Below are 21078 nucleotides of genomic sequence, written 5' to 3' on the forward strand. Positions count from 1 at the left end.
CCTTTTTAGTAATACAACCAAATTGTATAAAATTTAGCTAATCTAATTTTCAAATAATAGAATTGAAGACACTATATATATGACAATTATTAGGCACTAGACAAGGAAACGTGAAATGGGGTAAGAGGTTATCTTAAATACCTTTGATCTTACTTGGAATTTAATACATAATTAGCTATTATATCTTATGAGGCACAATCTGTTTTAGATATATTATATACTTCTCTACAATATAATCCATTACATACTAAGTAATAATAATGCAAACATCCCCACCCAATCAATATCATCAATATTAGATTTCACATCAAAAAATTCAATAAAATGTATCAGCTATTCAACATTGTTGCTATTAGTCTCACATACCATCAATCCAAGTTCTGAAGTAGTGTTAGAAACATGCTCACCAAACTTAGCGTTTGTAGCAGCTACACAAATTTTGACTTTGATAAGATGTTCTTAAAGCCGAAAAGAAAAAGAAAACCACTGTCAATCAACTTATAAGATAATGACAACATTAAATATATATACATAATATCCATATGTATACTATATTGCTACTATCTTCAAATGACAATAAATATAACAAAAACACAATTAAATGATTCAAATACAACAAGATAAGAGAACTGCATGCATTGTAGTGATTCTTCCTCATTTAGAGCTAATTTCTGCACTAAAGGATTCAATTTATTTGATGAAGACCAGAGAAAGAACAGTCTTTACAGCACACAAAAGCTACAAAAATTCAAGATCAGAAAAGTATTTGATTAAATTGCAATGCAATAAATCAAATTTGTTAATAATACCTCCAACTTAACTCTTTTATTTAGGAAAGAGAGCTGAGCAAAGCATCCATATATAGGACCTAGAATCTCAATCAACAGGAATGTGCAGATTTTTTTTATAATCAAAGACCAAAACAGAGTGTAAATGGCACCAAGCAGATGAGATAACATATTTGAAACACATGCATGTAAACTTACCTTGTAAACATGTGGTGCACCATGAATTTTTATGTTGCTAGAAGTTCTCTGACCAGGAAAGAAATACATTTTAAGTATTGAGCCTTTCCCCAAAACCGAACCGTTACGCATCTTTACAATTGCCTCCATAACTGTATCACCATTTTGGGACTCATACGGTGCTCTCAGTTCCTCCTAAATTAAAAAACAAATGAGGGTTCAGATATCCATGCCAATAAGTGGACAAATTGTAAGTTAAAGAAAAACTGTAAGTCTCAATTTTCCTAGTCCAAGAAAGAAGGAAATAAAAAAGCCTCCAATCTTACAGGAACTGTGAAAAATCTTCCAGGCCTTAATCTTATGCTCCATTTCATTGCTTTAAATTCTGGATTGTGACGATTTGAAATCCCTTCATTTCTGAATATTCGACCAATCTCATAAACTTTTTCAAACCCTCTAACCTGTCATCCACAGAGATTTAATTTTAGTGCAAAAGATTAAAAATAATATGGAGAGAAAAGTAAATGACGATAGTCGATTTTTTTTTTATAATGGGAACCAAAAATGTGCATGCAAGTGAAAAAGTTTGGTAGAACAAACCAAAAAGAAAAAAACAAAAATAAATTAGATGGATATGCAAATATGCATTGATCTTCAAGGACAAGATTATAAATGTCGACACTGAGAGTACTAAGTAGAAAAATACGCACTGTGCACATCTATCTCTCGATAAATATATACATTTATACATATATATATTGTAAGAAATGAGAACTTTAATAAACTAATGAATGGGAATAGTTATATAAACCAATATAAAAAAAAAGTAAAATCTATAAAGAGGAGAAATTTGGTGTAGGCATAGAGACGAATAAGAATTTGTCTGTATGTGTTCTCTTGTACAGATATAAGAAGAGCTCAAGAATTATCATTAAAAGACAAATGAATTTCTTATAAATATTGTCAGCCTTAAGAAATCTACATTGGAAACAGCGAATGTTTTATAAAATCTTTACACAGAAAAAACTTGCTTAGCAAAACAATACTGCCATGGAAGTGATAAAATCTGACATATACACACAAACTAATGAATAAAAATTAGAAAGAAGCTTCGGGAAAATGACCAAGTTAAACTGGAGAAATTACACCTTGGAAATACCAGAGGGCGGTTGAAGAGATTATGCATGTTAGTATAGCACTCGAAAGAAAATGAATATACTTTAAATCCTCACCAGCATCCTCTTCAAGTGGAGCTCTGTTGCTATCCTCAAATAAAGATCCCTTCCTAGCGAATTATGGTAGGTAACAAATGGTCTTGCTTCTGCTCCACCAGCTGCTCCCAAGTTGATTAAGTCAATTAAAAACCAACCTTCAAATAGAAACAATACTAATGTATGTAAATTAAGGCACCAAAAAATTGTCATATACAGAAAAAGTAAAAATTATTCCTAGAAATGAATACAGTTCATCAAAATTTATAAAATATAAACCAAAAGAATTCCCAGCTAAGTATTTCAATAGTTCAGCCTCCAGTCATCTTTACAATAAACTAGACATTATCTTTTTTAAAAATTCTAGAATAGGGTATTCTATAAGTTGTATCTTGGCCAAGAACAAAAGCTAAGCAATTGAACAAGCATCACCAGAAGTAACGGTAATCTTACATGAGAACTCAGCCAAAGTATAAAGTCAAATTCCATTATAGAAATGCTAAATCTTGATATGAACCATATGACCATAAAACGGTTAGAAAATCCACAAACCTGTAGAACTGTTGTTTCAACTTTGAGAAATCCAAAAGATTCCACTGTCTTGTGTAACTCTGATACAATCTAATCCACCAAAAAGAAAAAATAGCAAAACATCTATAATGTATAAATAGCAAGATGGCTCAACCACTATATCTAGGGAATAATATTGAATTTATATGTGTATACTATAAAATGCCCAAACTAGAAACAACTTGGTATACCATCCTTCTTTTGCTCAAGTTTTCAACAACTCCATAATTGCTAAATACATTCAACCACCGTAAGCACTCTAATATTTAGAGAAAATTTGTTCAAAAGAAAGATAAAATATCCATAACTTGCATAAATAAATTATCTCCTCAAGTGTTAATGCTGTTAAGGAACTTAATATAGAAATTATAACCCTGTAACCTTTTTTTTAGAAAAAAAATAAAATCCAATGAACCGTGCTTCAACTTAGGAAAGGTCATTTAATGCTATTTTTGTCTATTCAAATACTTCATTAGAAGCGAAGTACCCTTGAAGCAATCATATAAGATAGTTCTAAGGTCCTCATGTTAATAAAAATACTATTTCTGGAAAGAACATATACTTTAAATAACTAAAAGGTCTTTAATTACTCCTCAGCCTAACTTACCTTTGCTTTCTTCCGAAATACATCATCTACTTCAGGATTGGAAATCATATCAATGTACCTTTAAAAGAAAAGTAAAGTTCAGTTATAACCAAGTATACCCCAAAATATATATATTTTATTTAAAAAGCCATTTAGACAAGTCTTTTGCAAGAACCACTGCAACGAATTGTGGGCTATCATCATCCAGTAGAAAACAATTTGTTATTTCCCATAAGAGACACTCTCACTCAAACTGTGAAAAAGAAACAGAAAACTCAACTTACCGTTGCCGGTAACGCTTATCCACATGAGTTAGACCATGATATTTGTCTGGCAAGGGCAGTAGAGATTTTGTAAGAATTGCAAAAGAGTTCACATAGACAGAAAAGCTCCCCTAAAGAAACAAAGAAATAAGTTCAATTAGTTTCTCACCTCAAAGGGAAATCACAAAAAAAGTAAGAAGCCAGTCAAAGCTAGTGGCGTTTTTTTATAAATGGCATTGGTTTATCTAAATAGCTTCCAATACAAATAGGGTAAGAATAGCTTCACCTAGAAGTACCTATAAATTCAACAATCAACACCTAATCGCAAATAGGTGCAAAAGATAATTTTTGTTAGTACTTGCCTTTCTCAGTTCGCTTAATTGAGCCACTTGCACCAAGTATGTCACCAATATCAACAAGATTCTTAAGCTCGTCAAACTGATCACTTAAAAATCTTGCCTTTTCACAATAAAGTTGTTTCAAACATTGAACAACTTGAGTGAGGATTCTTCCATACTAAATGTGAGCAAAGATTTATAGAAAGTTTCTGAAGAAACCATCCCTACCCGCCAAAATTTACAAACTTTGGAAAACACCCCATTTTAAAAAAAAAAGAAGGTAACTAACTTATATATTTTAGATCAAGCATCCCATAAAATAGACATGCTTTTAAGAACTAAACCACCTAATCACATCTTATTATTATATTTTGTCTTTATTATAAGTATCCATCTAACAAAGAGATGGCAAGATCATTGTAAGGACAGAAAGTTGAGGTGGGGATACCTGAATTGTCCCTGAATCATCTCTTAGAGTGAGAAATGCAAGCTTTCCAAATGCTCGACGAGCCACAATTCTTCCAGCTATTGATACATTGTCTTGCTCACCATTCATTTCTTCACCATTTTCTAAATTTTTATAAGTCTCTTGCAGTTGATTAGCAGAGTGAGTCTTGTCGCACTTATATGCATACGGTTCCAGCCCTTTGCTTCTCAATTCTTCTATCTACACAAAACACATCCACACAGACCTATGTTTATTGAGCGGTATTGAAATAACAATGTCCCTCTAACACACATTTCACCGAACAGTTTATGGGCATTACTTATTGAAAAGTAATTCAAGGAACAAATCTCAAATTCAAATTCAAACTTTTTCGGCAAATAACATTCTAGAGAATCCCAACACAATAATATGATTCAAAGAAGAAGAAAATCATATTTAAACATTTATTTTAATAAATGTAAATCTAATTAATATATACATATATCAAACTACCTCTCTCCATTTCTTCTCGACCCTTTCTCTGCAAATTAACCAACCCTCAAACTTCAACCTAGCTCTAAGCTTCAAACCCAGCCCCGTTTCCAGTCTCACATCGTCGACCACACCATATACTATTACCTTTGTTCTTGTAGATGCTTCATGCAAAAAAACCCCAGCAATATGCAAAATCAAAAATTAATTTTGAAAACCACAGATTTTATAGATTCTATGAGATTCAAGCTGATAAATCTAACATCTACAACTAAATAATTACCTGGCTTGCCAAGATCGAAGAGAAGAACGAATCCGAGAAGCCCAACAACTGGAAACGGGTTGACAGAGAGAAAGAGAAAGATGAGAGAGAGAGAGAGAGGAGATTTGAGCGAAGGAGGAGATTTCAGAGAGTGAGGAGATTGGAGACCATACCAAGCTGAAGAAATGGGTCTCTTCTTTGTGTCGAAATGTTGAAGGAAATGGTCTCTGTTCTTTGTTGAAGAAATGTTGAAGGAAATGAAAAAAAAGCTAAGTGGCGGGATGGCTAAATAAATTACCGCCCATTTTTTCATTAAGTTCCCAATATAATACTTTTTCATAATACTTTTTTATTAGTATTATATTCATGTGTTATGGAAATGCGTATTTGGTGTAGTGTGTGGTCATTACAACTATATATTTATAAATAATATGTATCTGATATTCATACTCACAAACAAATTTGGTCATATTTATCTTAAAGATGTCAACAAATGTAGCTTCATACCATGGTGGAGATGGTGGTGGTCAAGATCCACCGGATCCTAGTATGATCCCATCCAGTTGCGAGTTAGGTATTTTTAAATATATTCTTTATTTATTTCTAATTAGACCTTATCATACAACATAATAAATAATATGATGCACTTATTTAAAACAATATAGTAGATCCACCAAAGAGAAAAGGTCATGGGCCTGCCGCTGAGAAAAATTTAGAGGACAGAAGGCGAGAAGCTGGACATCCACTCCCCATAGTGCCTGACCCTATCACGTACAAGGTGGTGGGAACGAAACATGCTACTTTTGTTCGGCCTTTGGGCACCCAAGTCACATCAGCGGTTCCAGGATATTACAAGGATTGGACTAGTGTCCCAAAACAGTATAAGGACAATGTCATTAGTAAAGTGAAGGTAAATTTTTTAGAATTTACTTTAATAATAATTGTATTATAATTCCAGCACGATTAACATGTTTTCTCTAGATTGTAGCACATATATCAAATAGATGGGCGACCAGATTATACCACCCTCATTAACAGTATCGATGCTGAGATGGCTGAGAGATACAGAGACAAGAAAACTAAGCGGCACACTCACTTCAAAAAGTTTTGTTGCCGCTAATAATTATTATTCGGGGCGAAATTTTCACCGCTAGTAATCGATATTAGCGTCGACCTATTAGTGGCGATACGTTAGCAGCGACGTGTCACCACTAATGACTATCAGCAGCCACTTCAGGTATTATTAGGGGCGACATCTGTTGCCCCTAAAGATCCTTTTTGTTGTAGTGTCTCCTTGTGAACTTATCTGTCTCCCTATGGATTCAAAAAGGAACCTTCAAAGTTGACATAGAATACAGTGGCACATTACAAATCATTGAATTAATCATGACTTGTTTTCCAACATAGGATACAGTATTCATTTTCCATCCTTCAAGTTTCTTCTATTGGGTTTTATGCCCTTATAAAAACATGTCAGACATGTAACGCGAACTTATATTGTCTATAAAATAGTAGAAATCATTTTGTTTGACAACCGTGTTGCTTGCTTGTTTTATTACATGATTATTGGAATAATACAAACATTTATAAGCTCCCGAACTATGCACAGTTACAATTATAGTGACTAGGTCACAGTGGATTATAGTTGTAATTATATGTTCAAAAGAACGAGTTCTAAGATTAGATCTGTGCATTGGATTTTCACTGATTGGGCAATCTATGATATGATCTACTTACACATTCAGGGCGTGATAACTTGTCCAAGGCATTGACAAGGTAGATAAGATAGAATGTATTTGGTTACATTAGACTAGGACTGATATTGATTTGTTCAAAAGGTTAAATGATTGAGATCTCATTTCTGTGATTAAGTTCACAGAAATATCATTTATAAGTAACTTAGTGGGAGTTAAGGATAAAATACTGATGAGTGGTAAAACTGACAGTAATGAGATTGACCGATATAATTTGTACCCAGGTCGTTAGTAAGTCATCGATAGAGGATTGACTGACTGTAATGGTTATAACAATGGATAACGTAATTATGGTTTGGAAAATACGTTCTATGAATTCAAGAGTTCAATTCTGAGTCTATAGTGGAGTCACGAGAAATTAATAAGGTAGTGACATTATTCGTAAACAAATTGACGGTAACTTATTAAAGATTGATTTCATGGATCCATGGTCCCCGCATCACCTTTGAGTAAATCATCTAGAATGTCTCATTTAATTTATTTAATTATCAATTAGGATTTTTAAAGTGTACTAGGTTAATTTTGCAAAATTTTACAGAGATATGAGATATAGAGAATAAAAGAGAATCTTTGGGAAATTTTATTAATCTTGATAAATTGGTGTCAATATAAATAAATAATATTAAATCAAGTTCTAAATTATAATTACTTAATTTGACTAAGGATTTAATTAATTAATTAAAAGATAAATAAAAAAAATTTAATTTAGGCCCAATTGGGATTTAAATTCAAATCAAAGAGATTGGGCACAAGTCCATTTGTGGGAGCTCAAGGCTTTTATTTTTTGTTAATTATTTTTAAATAATTTTAATTAAAATATAGCCCATTAAGTTTCCTATATAAAGAATATGATATTTAGGGTTTTCATAAGGAAGTTTCAATTGATTCATTGGGTATGTGAAAACTTAGACAATTTAATCATTTGTTGGCCACTCACTCTTCTTCTTCTTCTCTTCTAGATCTATATCTCATGTGTTGAGAACTAGTCCACACTAGTTCTAATTTTATCAAAGGGTTGGTGAGGAAGATTGTGTTGTTGAACTAGTTCAATTTCTTGAAAATAGTCTGCTACAAAAAGGAATCAAGGGTTAGAGAGATTGAAGGATGGAGTTGTTCCAGTTCCGTTGCATAATGTAAGTTTCTTTACTTTACTCTATTTTGTATCAATTTCATAGGAGCATGTTCTAGGAATTTACATGTTTGTTTGATAATAATATGTAAATTACTTGAAAATAAACAAATCCTATTATATGCAATTTCTTACAATTGGCCTCAAAGCCATAGGTTGCTAGTTTATTTTCATGAATGAACATGTAGGAAATTGATTGATATGTTAGTGTGTTAATTGGATGGTACAAATTTAAAAACAAAAAAAAAATTCGACTGTTTGGGCACTATGCGTGCTGGCACGCAGGAAAAGATGTCGAGACCCCAGGGTCGAATGGTGTGACGTGTTGCGTCATGACCCACCTCCAGGGGCCATTTTGTATATATGAGCATGCCTTGGTGCTTGATCATTAGTCAAATCTTGCACCAAGTAACCTCATGGGTAAGGGATGGCACTTTTGTAATTATGCATATGTCTCCCAGACAAAAATCATATATGTTCCTAGGAAGACTTCATTTCCTTAGAAAGCTCCTTAGGGGGGGTGACCTGGTGACTTAAGGAAGCACCATGGCCACCAGCAGATAGGGGCTTAAGTTGTGTACTCCCTTGCCCTATCAAGGCCTTCTATGAATAAAACGATGCTTTTCCATGTCCCTTCGTGTATGCTTTCTTTACGGTCTATGTGTTGCTTGTTTGTTACCTTCGTTGGGCCATTGCGTGCCACTCGACTGTGTTGTATGCTCTGATTGTTGTGTGGGATGTTGTCTCTGGATAGCTTGCCTCGTGCTTGCTCTCGCTTCATAATTGCCCTTACTTGTGTGAGACTTGTAACGTGGCTAACCATTGAGTTTGCTTGCCGCAGGTGTGAATTCTAGGCTGACTTGCTAGCTAAGAGCGCTAACAAGTGCCGCACGTTCCATCAATTCGAGTACCGAAGTTGGCGGCCTGTGACAGTTGGTATCAGAGCTAAGTTTGAGAAAGCTTGGTGACCCTGCATGATGGTGAGCAACACTCAAAGGATTGAAGCGCTGGAGAGGCGCGTTGGAGAGATAGACGGCCTGGACGAAAGAGTCAGAGATCTTAGCTCTGTCAAGCTAGAACCGGAGACGACTAACACACAAAATCGCGTGGCTATGTTGGAGTGAGATGCGACCAATCTACTAGTCCACATAACTGCAATCGAGCAGAGGGAAAACCTTTCAAGCACATCCAATAGTCCTCAGAGGGAGGAACGTATTGAGGCAGTGGAACGAGCGGTGAAGGACCTACAAGAAGCATTAAATGACCTTGTAGAGAATTGTAGAGGGTCAGTTGAGGCATGGAAGGATGAAATGTTGGAGGTGAACACCAAGCTGAACCTCACCATGAGGGCAGTTGGGAATCAACCTGCAATTGGACCCATTGGCATGGAATATAGGAGAGTAGAAGTCCCTGAGCCGAGGCCCTATGGTGGGGCTAGAGATACGAAGGACTTAGAGAACTTCCTCTTTGATATGGAGCATTACTTCAGGGTCGTGAGAGCTGAATCAGAAGATGGCAAGGTCACCATGGCAACGATGTACTTGTCTGCAGATGCCAAAGTGTGGTTGAGGATGAAGTACGACGATATTCAGAAGGGCAGACGCACCATAGCAATGTGGGAAGATTTAAAGAGAGAGTTGAAGACGCAGTTTCTCCCTGAAAATGTTCCCTACATAGCTCAACGCCATTTGAGAGAGCTGAAGCACACCGGAACAATCTGAGAATACGTGAAGAAATTCTCTGGGTTGATGCTGGATATCAAAGACATGTCTGAAGTGGACAAACTCTTCGCGTTTTTAGAAGGTTTGAAGCCTTGGGAAAAACAAGAGCTTGAGAGACAATGAGTGGCTGACCTAGCCATTGCTCAAGCTGCTGCCGAATGACTGACTGATTACTCATCAGGGAACATTCAAGCCAAGAAGACCAATCCGTCGACTAGTGGAAGTAATGTTGGGAGTAAAAAGTTTGGGAAGTCTAGGTAGAGCAAGGGTGGGGGAGGAGAGAAAACGAGTGTGGAATCTAACTCTCCTAGCAAAGGTAGTAACCCCCCGTTCAAGAAGCCTCTTACATGTTGGATTTGTACCGGTCCTCATAAGTTGAAAGAGTGTCCTCACAAATCCAAGATGAGTGCCCTCCAGGCGTCATTTTCCCAAGGGGAACAAACCAACGAAGAGGAGGAGGAGAACTATACGCACATGGGTGCCCTCCAGATGCTGAATGCTCTCAAGAAACACAGTGTGAAAGTGAAGAAGACCCTTGGAAAGGGACTAATGTATGTGGACCCCACTCTAAACGGTAAAATGGCCAGAAGTGTGATGATCGACACGGGCGCCACTCACAACTTCATTTCAGAGACCGAAGCTAAACGTCTGGGACTGAAATGGGAGAAGGACCATGGCCGCATGAAAGCGGTTAACTCGAAAGCCTTGGCCACAACTGGCGTGGCTAAAAGGGTGAACATGAAGATCGGCTCGTGGGAAGGGCAGACTGACTTGGTGGTCGTGCAAATGGACGACTTTGATGTGATATTGGGTATGGACTTCCTTACGAAAAAGGGAGCCATTCCCATCCCAGCTACAGGAAGCTTACTCATAATGGGGGAGACACCTACAGTGGTGCCTGCTAAAGTAGAGCAGCCCCCAGAAACCAAGTTACTGTCAACCTTACAATTGAAGAAGGGCATGAGAAGACAAGAGTCCACGTATATTATCCTACCCACAGTATACGAGGATACGGTGGATGAAGTCATCCCACCAGAAATTTGAATGGTCTTGAAGAAGTATGGGGATGTTATGCCGGATTAACTCCCCAAAGCGTTACCATCTAGAAGAGGAATTGATCACCAGATTGAGTTGGTGCCGGGAGCCAAACCACCTACAAAGGCGGCCTATAGGATGGCACCCCATGAACTAGCAGAACTGAGGAAGCTGTTGAAGGAATTACTAGAGGCACGCTTCATCAGACCATCGTAGGCACCATTTGGTGCGCCCGTGCTATTTCAAAAGAAGCACGATGAGAGCTTGAGACTATGTATTGATTATCAGGCTCTCAATAAGGTGACAGTGCGTAATACGTACCCCATCCCCTTGATCGTCGACTTATTCGACCAGTTGAGTGGAGCAAAATTCTTTACGAAACTGGACTTGAGATCAGGCTACTATCAAGTGCGGATAGCAGAAGGGGATGAGCCGAAGACAACGTGTGTGACTCGATATGGAGCATTCAAGTTCCGAGTCATGCTGTTTGGGTTGACAAATGCACTAGCCACATTCTGTACGTTGATGAACCAAGTTTTCCAGGAATACCTAGACAAGTTCGCGGTAGTCTACTTGGATGACATTGTGGTCTATAGCTCCACAATAGAAGAACATCAACGACACTTATCTCAAGTGTTTCAGAAATTGAGAGAGAACCAACTCTATGTGAAGCGAGAGAAGTGCTCCTTCGCACTAGAGAGAATCAAGTTCCTAGGCCACATAGTATAACGTGTTCGAATTCGCATGGATCTAGAGAAGGTGCGGGCCATTCAAGAATGGAAGGCCCCCACCAATTTGAAGGAATTATGCTCTTTCCTTGGTTTAGCCAACAATTATCGAAGATTTGTGGAGGGCTATTCAAGAAGGGCGGCACCCTTGACCGAGTTGTTGAAGAAGGGTGTAACATGGACGTGGACCGATAGGTGTGTTGAAGCATTTAAGAGTCTGAAGGAAGCCATGATGCGAGATCCTGCCCTCACCTTACCAGATGTTGGTAGGCCCTTCGAAGTGTAGACAGACGCGCCTGATTATTATTTGGGAGGGGTGTGTGTACAAGAGGGCCACCCCGTAGCTTATGAAAGCCGCAAACTCACAGAGGTAGAGAGGCGATACACTGCACAAGAGAAGGAGCTTCTCGCAGTAATTCATTGTCTACGAGTGTGGAGGCACTACTTGTTGGGGTTGAAGTTTGTGGTGAAAACAGATAATGCCGCAGTGAGTCATTTCCTCACCCAGCCAAAGCTTACCCCTAAACAAGCATGATGGCAGGAGTTCATAGCATAATTCGACTTTCATTTCGAACACAAGGCAGGACGTCTAAACCAGGCAGCTGATGCCCTGAGTCGCAAAGCTGAGTTAGTGGCTCTAAAATTGCTAGAAAATATGTGAGCTAGCATGGTTACCACTCCACTCCGAGAGCGCATTAAGGAGAACCTGGTGAAAGACCCGTGGGTAGACCATCATGAATCTCGCAAAAGAGGGGAAGAGTCGCCAATTTTGGGTAGAAGACGATTTTTTGTGGGCCAATGGTGGCCGCTTATATGTTCCAAAGACAGGAGATTGGCAGAGGACACTAATGAGTGAGTGTCACGACACCTTGTGGGAAGGTCATCCAGGGTGGTAGAGAACTCATGCCCTATTGAAGCAGGGGTACTACTGGCCACAAATGCGCGATGATATTGTGGATATACCAAGACCTGTCTCACCTGCCAGCAAGACAAAGTGGAGAGACACAAGACGCCAGGGTTGTTGGAACCTTTGTTAGTCCCAAGCCGACCATGGGAGAGTGTGTCGCTTGACTTCATTACTAGTTTACTGAAGACGGGAGACTTGAGTGCGATCTTGGTGATCGTGGACAGATTTTCAAAGTATGCAACCTTCATACCGGTGTCGAAGTATTGCTCGACAGAAGAGACAGCGAGACTTTACTTCAAGTATGTAGTTAAGTATTGGGGAGTACCCCAAAATATAGTTAGTGATCGTGATGGAAGATTCACAGGGACCTTTTTGTCTGAGTTATTCAACCTTTTGGGGTCACAACTAAATATTTCCTCGAGCTACCATCCTCAGACAGACGGACAGACTGAAAGATTCAATGGGATGTTGGAAGAGTACTTGCGGCATTTCGTCAGTTCCAACCAAAAGAATTGGCCACAACTACTAGACATAGCTCAATTTTGTTTCAACTCTCAGAAGAGTTCTTCGTCAAACAAGAGTGCTTTTGATGTTGTTAACGGTTAGCAACTGCTGTTACCCCACACAGTGGATGAGTATCGAGGAAGAAATCCAAGAGCCTTTAATTTCACGAAAGACTAGAAGAAAACCACCAAGATTGCCTGAGTCCATCTGGAGAAGGCATCAAAGAGAATGAAGAAGTGGGCAAATCAGAAGAGACGACCGCTAGAATTCAAAGCAGGCGACTTAGTGATGATCAAGTTGAGGCCCGAACAACTGAGAATCTGAGGGAATAAGGACATCAGACTCATCCGCAAATACGAGGGTCCTATTCCAATCATCTCAAAAGTGGGCCTGACCTCCTACAAAGTGAGCTTACCAGAATGGATGAAGACACACCCGATCTTGCACGTCAGCAACCTCAAGCAGTATCACGAAGATCCAGAAGATCCAGCGCATAACCAGTCTACCAGAGAAGGAGTCAGCGTCAAGCCACGAAGCATTAGAAAACCTGAAGAAATCCTAGCAGAGAGGACCATGGTCGTGGAAAGAAAGAAGAAGAAAGATTTTCTGGTGAAGTGGAAAGGGCTCGGAGATGAAGAAATTTGCTGGGAAAGGGCAGAGGACTTGCACAAGCATACGCAGAAGATTGAAGATCAGCAAGGGGCAGGTTCATCGAGGACGCCGAAGATTTAAGTGGGGGAGAGTGTGATGTGCTGTGTCATGACACTCCTCCAGGGGGCCATTTTGTATATATGAGCATGCCTTGGTGCTTGATCATTAGTCAAGTCTTGCACCAAGTAACCTCATGGGTAGGGGATGGCACTATTGCAATTATGCATATGTCTCCCAAACAAAAATCATATATGTTTCTGGGAAGACTTCATTTCCTTAGAAAGCTCCTTAGGGGGGAGTGACCTGGTGACTTAAGGAAGCACCATGGCCACCAGCAGATAGGGGCTTAGGCTATGTACTCCCTTGCCCTATCAAGGCCTTATATGAATAAAACGATGCTTTGCCATGTCCCTTTGTGTATGATTTCTTTACGGTCTATGTGTTGCTTGTTTGTTACCTTCATTGGGCCATTGCGTGCCACTCGACTGTGTTGTATGCTCTGATTGTTGTGTGGGATGTTGTCTCTGGATAGTTTGCCTCGTGCTTGCTCCCGCTTCATAATTTCCCTTACTTTTGTGAGACTTGTAACGTGGCTAACCATTGAGTTTGCTTGCCGCAGGTGTGAATTCTAGGCTGACTTGCTAGCTAAGAGCGCTAACAAGTGCCGCACATTTCGTCAATTCGAGTACCAAAGTTGGCGGCCCGTGACATACGACGTCCATATGGCAGCACCGCGCGGGCCCGCAATAGGTTTTTTCACAAATTTTTATTTTTTTTACAATTGGACATTTGGTGCAGTTAAGTTTAAAATATTTATAATTGATTATTTTACTGTTTTAAATATTTTAGCCTTTTTAAATATTTTTAATCGGTTATTTGATAATCAAATTATTTTAAGATATATTTTATTTTATTTTTTTATAATTGAAATGTTAAGATGGGTTATCTAATTATTCAAGATATTTTTATTATTTAAAATATTTGAAATTGCTTATTTGATAATTCTTGATATTTTAAATATTTTAAATTTGGGTAAAAGATATTTTAAAATTTTAAAATTTGTTAAAATACTTTATCTTGTCATTCTTGACAACTTAACAACATAGTTTAAATTAATTATTTGAAAATGAATTTTGTTTGATAAATTCTATTTCAATTAATTTAACATTTTTGCAACTTGTTTAATTGATTATATTGAATTTTGTTTGATGAATTCTATCTTAATTAATTATTGTATTATGCAAAATAGTATATTTCCATAATTTAATAATACATGCTTATAGAGTAACATGTTAGACTCATCAATTATTAACATATCAAGCATCATTATTAATACATTTTTTGCATTTGGGCTTTAAAAAAAAGTATAATGATGACCCAATTTTTGTGTTTGAAAAATATGGAAAAACTCAAATAAAACTTTCATAAAATGTTAGGTTTTATTTAGGCCCAATTGAACATGTAAATTTTAAATCCCTCTCTTGTGAGTGGTTCCACTTGTGAAGGCCCTTTCACTTTGCATTACTAGAATGGGCTTAATAAATTGAATAACAATTAATAAAATGAATGTACAAATTCCTGTCTTTTTGGACTTTGTGTGGAAGTTAGTGAGCCTTAATAATGGGTCCAACATACTGAACCCAGCTCTCCTCCATGTAAACTCGAATTGTTAGGGCCCATTTACCTATGTTGGACTTAATTGTATTATGTTATTTTTTTTTAGTTCGACTTAAAAATTGATTAGAAACAAATTAAATATATTTTTTGGATTAATTTTCAATGTTAATTTTATAATTATTGGGAAAATGATAATCTATGATTTATTGATTATTTTAGTAGTTTGGCATCCCATAGTTGGTTTATTAATTATTTTCATAATTTAGTAAACATAAGTTAGTTTATTAATTATTTTAATAATTCGGCAAACCTAAGTTGATATTTTTTAAAAAGAATAAAATACTAGAATATTTAATAATGATTATTAAAAAAAATTGAATTTGATCTCCATCGTTCATTTAACAAGATTAGAGTTCAGTGGGGCCTCATGGCGCTTTGATTTCGTCTCCCTAGGGAAGGTGTTCACTGGACTTTTTAACATGGTTAAATTTGATAGGATGGATGATTATAGATGGACCTTCTATATACTTGTTGACGCAGTTTTTCGTCAACAGTAGATTATGAAATCAAACAAGAAAGATATTTTTCCTTATTTGTAAACCGTAATGAATTATGTGAAGAACTTTTCACACACACAATGTTGCGTGGTTTAGTGGTTAAAATCAACCTAGTCCATAAGACAATATTATTACTCTCTAACAATTTCTGCAGTGTTTCTGTATTACAAAAAGCAACCCTTTTTCTTGTCCATTATCCTTGATATTTATAGTGGAATTTCCTGGACAGGTTTGGGTAACTGTGTGCACAAATATGGTAAACAATCAATAAAGATAATTTCTATTTACATAGGGATACAATTTCATATGAAAATTACTCCCGTTATCTCGGGCAATAAATTTATAATACAACCTGGACATTATTGAGCATATAAGTGAGCTCCAAGTCTTTCGGGATCCTTCGCTGTGTGTCATGATCAGGTTTCCACGAGCTAAACATCTTCATCTAGCTGGTGATTTAAGAATGTACGAACTTAGATTCGGGTTAAGTTCGGGCTGTCCTAAAGGCGATCTAGAGATAACTGTCTGGAAGTAGATTATTGTCCTACAAGGCAATCTGGAGATTACTTGCATATCGCGCTGTCAAGTCCTAACTCGAGCTAATCATATCAGCAATAGCTAGATGTTTAACTCGCGGGATATTTCTACGTGTTTATCTACCAGTTGTACTCCTAGCTGAGTCATCAAATCCATGCCTATTTTGGGGTACAACATTTGCCCCCAAGCTCCTGCTCGTGCTTGACATCGTCATCTTATGACACACAGTAGGGGCTTTTAGGCTTCGATCATGTGAAATTGTGCATGCCCACAACTCGAGTGTTGAACACGTGGCGGTCAGTAATTGGCATATGCTCGGGTTCCGAGGATTGTGACAACTGTCCTGTCAACTTTTTGTCCCTGCACGAGTCATTCAATCTTGGCCTTTGTATCTCTAGCTGACCCGAACGGATGGCCTAGATTAATACCCAAAGCATAATTACCCCAACACCTTCGCATTCAAAAACATTCCTTTCAGAGACAAATCTTCCCTTTTTCTCTCATACTTCTTTCAAAAACATTCATCACCCTTCCGTTTTACAGGAGCTCTGAAGCTCCTGCCTGTGGAAGCATCAACATTCTCATCAAGTAAAGGTATACACTATATGTATTTCCTCATCTAGTCTGAATCTTTTACTCTTTATTTTCCAATGAGTTCCTTTTATTTCGAAAGATATATTTTTTTTTTACTTTCAGTACCATTTTGTGCTCTAGCCATGTTTGAGTTCAAAGAGGGGTCGATTTTAGGATAAAAGAAGGATTTTAGAATTGCTTAGAAATAAGGTGTTTGAAAACTAGGCAAATTTTATGGGTTTTGTAAAGAAAGCGTTGTTGATGAATCGATTAAGATTCTTGTTTGGTTATAGAAGTTAAAAGGTTTTTTTAGGTTTGGCTATGGGTAGCTTAAGGGTCATGATTCCTTAAGTGGTTTTGCATTAAACCGCTTTCAAAAGAAAAGTAGTGGGTCTGACACGTGAATCCTGAAGTATCATGGAATTTCCTGATTCTGTAGTGCGTGGCCTAGGACTGTGCGTGTAGACATGCGTTGGAGCTAGGACATAACTTAGCTCATGTAGATTTTGAATCACAAAAAATAAACCTCACTCAAACCCTTGGGTCACTGTACCATTATCGTTGTAGTTAGTTATTATCTTAGGTCGCTTTGTCGTCAGGCGAGCTAGATCATGGCCCCACCAAAGAAAAACATCGTGAGCTCCTCTACCCAAAACAAGAATAAGGGCAGGAAGATCGCATTCGAATCTCCTATTCGTCATTTTGACCCAGTGGTGGAAAGGGAGATTATTGTTTAACCTGATGTCGTTTTCGAGGCTGAGCACATCATGTAACGCCCTGGATAGCCAAGACCGTTACACTGTGTGTTTATAAAGTGCCAGACTTGCTAACCAAATCATTAAAGTAAAAATGTGTTACTGAAACATTAAAGGTACTAGGGTTAAAAGCGTTTTGGTCTCAAAAGTGCTGTTCTCATTACTAAACATTGTTAATGTACATGGGATCCCAAAATTGACAGTGTAAAAGCCATTTACAAAATTTACAAAGTTTAGATACATTGACTGGCCATACTAAGGCAAAATGAGCAATTAGGTAATCTCTGTCCTGACACACTCCTCGACCATGGTGATCGAACGGCTGGCTATGTACATTACACCTCGGAGCTCTCCACCTCAGGCCTGGTCCAGCTTGCCCTTGCCCTTACCTGCACCACGAAGCACCCGTGAGCCAAGGCCCAGCAAGAAAACACAGCAATAGCAGAGCATGAACAACTAGAAATCAAGGCAATTACTCATATAGCATCTCATAAATTCAAGTATATCATCATTCAAGTATACCACATGCTAAGCATCTCAACTCATAGTACACAATGCACAGATGATAACCAGGGCTAGCGCTCACAGGCTGCTCCCTCTGTTATCCTATTGTTTCTGGCTCCCAGTGGCCAATTCGCGCCCCGTGCGCTAAAATCATGAACGGTACTCTTAGACCGCTTAAACGTGTCCCTTGGCATAATACCAACGATGACACAATACAACTCTCGGGAGCACTTAGTCCCAATCACAACCATAATTCGGGTGCAGTTTTCTTACCTTTCAGTTCACTGGTTTTCGAGGCCACGTAGCCGCATGCACGGTCCTACTACCCCGAGCCTCTCCAAAGTCCTAATCACAACACAAATAATATTCTTTGTCATTAACCAATCCAAGACTACCTTCCCAGTACCTAACCCACACTCTCGGAACCCCCAAAACCTTAGAACAACACCCCGGAGACATCCCCCGAACCCCCGGGGCAAAGGCCTAAAATTGTCAAAAATCACACCCTGAAATTAGCCTTGTGCCGCGGCCCCCACCAGTCAGAGCCTCCAGGCCGCAGCACACAAAACCCGTGCCGCGGCACGCCTTCGCAGCCCAGAATTCTGGGTTTTTCCTTCGCGTTTTTCCCGAGCCTAACTCACTCCAACTCACCCCAACTTCATACCCAAGCCCCAAAACTCATTTGAAACCCCACATAGACCAACCAACAACTTATAAACACTAAAACCCAACTCAACTACACAATCACCCACAGAATTCATACCTAAATTCAAACTCTAACACCTAAGCTAAAACTTGAGTAAAGTACAAACCAGGCCCCTAAATCTTTAAACCATAACAGCTATGAAATTGCAAACACACTTAATACCCTTACCTCAAATAGAAATTCGACCTGAGCTTCCTCCAATCCAAGCTTGAGCTGAATTCCACCTTAACAAACCAACTGAATTCCATACAAGAAAAACCATAGCTATCTCTCAATTCTTTCAAAAACCAAATTCAGAACTTAACAAAACAGAAACCAATCCCTTACCTCAGTATAAACCTTGATATATGCTTGATTCCACACCCTTAAGCCCTTCTCTAGCCTCAAAGAACTCAGTTTAGTTCCTCTCCCACCTTGCCTCTTAGGTGCTTGATTCTCCCTTTCCTTCTTGACCTTTCTAACCTTTCAAGACTTAACTTCAGCTTTACTTAGCATAAATAAATCATACCTATCTTTTTTCCTCAGCCAAAGACTCTATATTACTGCCAAAAGACCTTTTTAACCTTCCTCAAATATCCTTTTCTAACTAAACCTCAAGGGTACACTTGTCTTTTCACCAGCTTTGCAAATCTACCACTTTCCCCTTAAAACTTGTTACTCTCTATAGTTACTAATAGTTACACAAGTTACCAAATTACCAGTTACCACTATCTAGCTTTCTAGGACCGTCTCGGCACGTGCATCACATTGGTATCACAGCACCCACGCGGTATAATACACACATCATAATTATCACATAATGTAATTCACATAGTCATATAACATGCCTAAATCATAATCATGCATCTTAATCATAAAAATCACACATAATTCCCATCATGCCCTCCCGGCATACTAATCAAGGCCCTTAAGCCTTATTAGTGAATTTGGGTCGTTACACATCGTGTGTCGAATAACGACTTAGTGGAAAGTGAACAAGATACTGATGAGCCATGGGATTGAGATGGGGATTGAGGGCCTTATTGCTTGACCTTCGTTTGAACGAGAGTAGAGCTGTACCCCACTTCAAGATGACTTCAGGGCTTCGAGTGATGTGTACCTGAAGGCATGTGCTTTCCTTCCCTTAGACCAGTACTTCGTAGATATCTTGAACTACGTCAAACTGGCTCCATTCCATCTCCCCCCAAACTCGTATCGACCTTTGGTTGGGTTAAAATGTTCATTCTTGACGCACGAGTGGGAGGTCCCCATTTTGGCTGATATTATGTACTTCTTCTACCTCAAGGGCAGTCCTGATCAGAAGGGGCGAGGTAGCAGCTTCTACTACCTCACTCACTTCCCCAACACGACCTCCGTTATTGACCTCCCCGGCCACCCAAATGACTATGAAGATCAGTTTTCCTGTCGATTGGGTTCGAGAATTGCCATCACCGATACTTCAACCATCCTCATAAGTCTCCTAAATTTCTAAACTCCATATGTTAAATCCCTTGTCATTTTTTTTATTGAGTTTAATCCTCCTAACTAAGTTCGTTCTTTGTGCAAATATATTCAAGAGCACAGGGCGATCTGAGACCCTTGGAGGTCAATACGAGATGTTGTCTCATCTTCCTTCAAAACAGAAGAAATTCCATCAAGAAGTGAATGATGTAACTATGGTACCCTGAAACCTGATACTCAAAGATCAGACTCTGGCGATCAGGACCCGAACTTCTCCCTCCTCAAAAAGTTTGGCCGCCATTGAAGACTCCAAGGAGGAAGAAGTGGCACCGCTTGTGCGTTAGAGAATAGTTCCCTGAGGATGGGCAGCATCCTGACCCAGAAAGAGCTGAGTCAGGGGCAGCAGCTAGAACTTCCGGCCAAGGTAACCTGTATAGAGAAGTAGAACAAGCTGCTGCCAGTTTTAGGCTAATTTGATTCAACCCCCATTAGTTCATGTGTCGACATCCAGTTGACCCGGACCTGAACACAACGCTCGTCCTATGTGTGGATCATCTGGTGGTACGCAATGACCATAGCCTCCCAAAATGTACAATTATGGTAGACAATACCCTCCACTTTAGGTCCACCATCTGTTAGGAATATGGTACGAATCGTAGGACATGGCCTTCGTTACGTCAGGGTGTATTCTCCATAAGGTTTTAGGCAATCTGTAGATGATTCCAGCTTGGAAGAAGAGCTTGAACCCCTGAGGACCCATGGTGTAATAATTCTAGATTCTCCCCCACCTTCGTTAGTCCAAGAGTTAGAGGTTTTACCCAGACTGGTTCATAACCCCGAGCTGTT

The 21078-nt window shown here is 38.6% G+C and overlaps 1 long non-coding RNA gene across 1 annotated transcript; it reads right to left on the minus strand.

Moving 5' to 3' along the window:
• Positions 1-1098: 1098 nt before the first annotated feature.
• On the minus strand, positions 1099-2300 carry LOC133833865 (uncharacterized). The gene is made up of 3 exons (XR_009893182.1): positions 2198-2300; positions 1292-1426; positions 1099-1160 (listed from the first exon to the last, which is right to left on the minus strand). It is a non-coding gene; the product is annotated as an uncharacterized LOC133833865 (long non-coding RNA).
• Positions 2301-21078: the final 18778 nt, after the last annotated feature.

The sequence above is a fragment of the Humulus lupulus genome, chromosome 5, assembly GCF_963169125.1.
Source record: "Humulus lupulus chromosome 5, drHumLupu1.1, whole genome shotgun sequence".
Classification (NCBI taxonomy): Eukaryota; Viridiplantae; Streptophyta; class Magnoliopsida; order Rosales; family Cannabaceae; genus Humulus; species Humulus lupulus.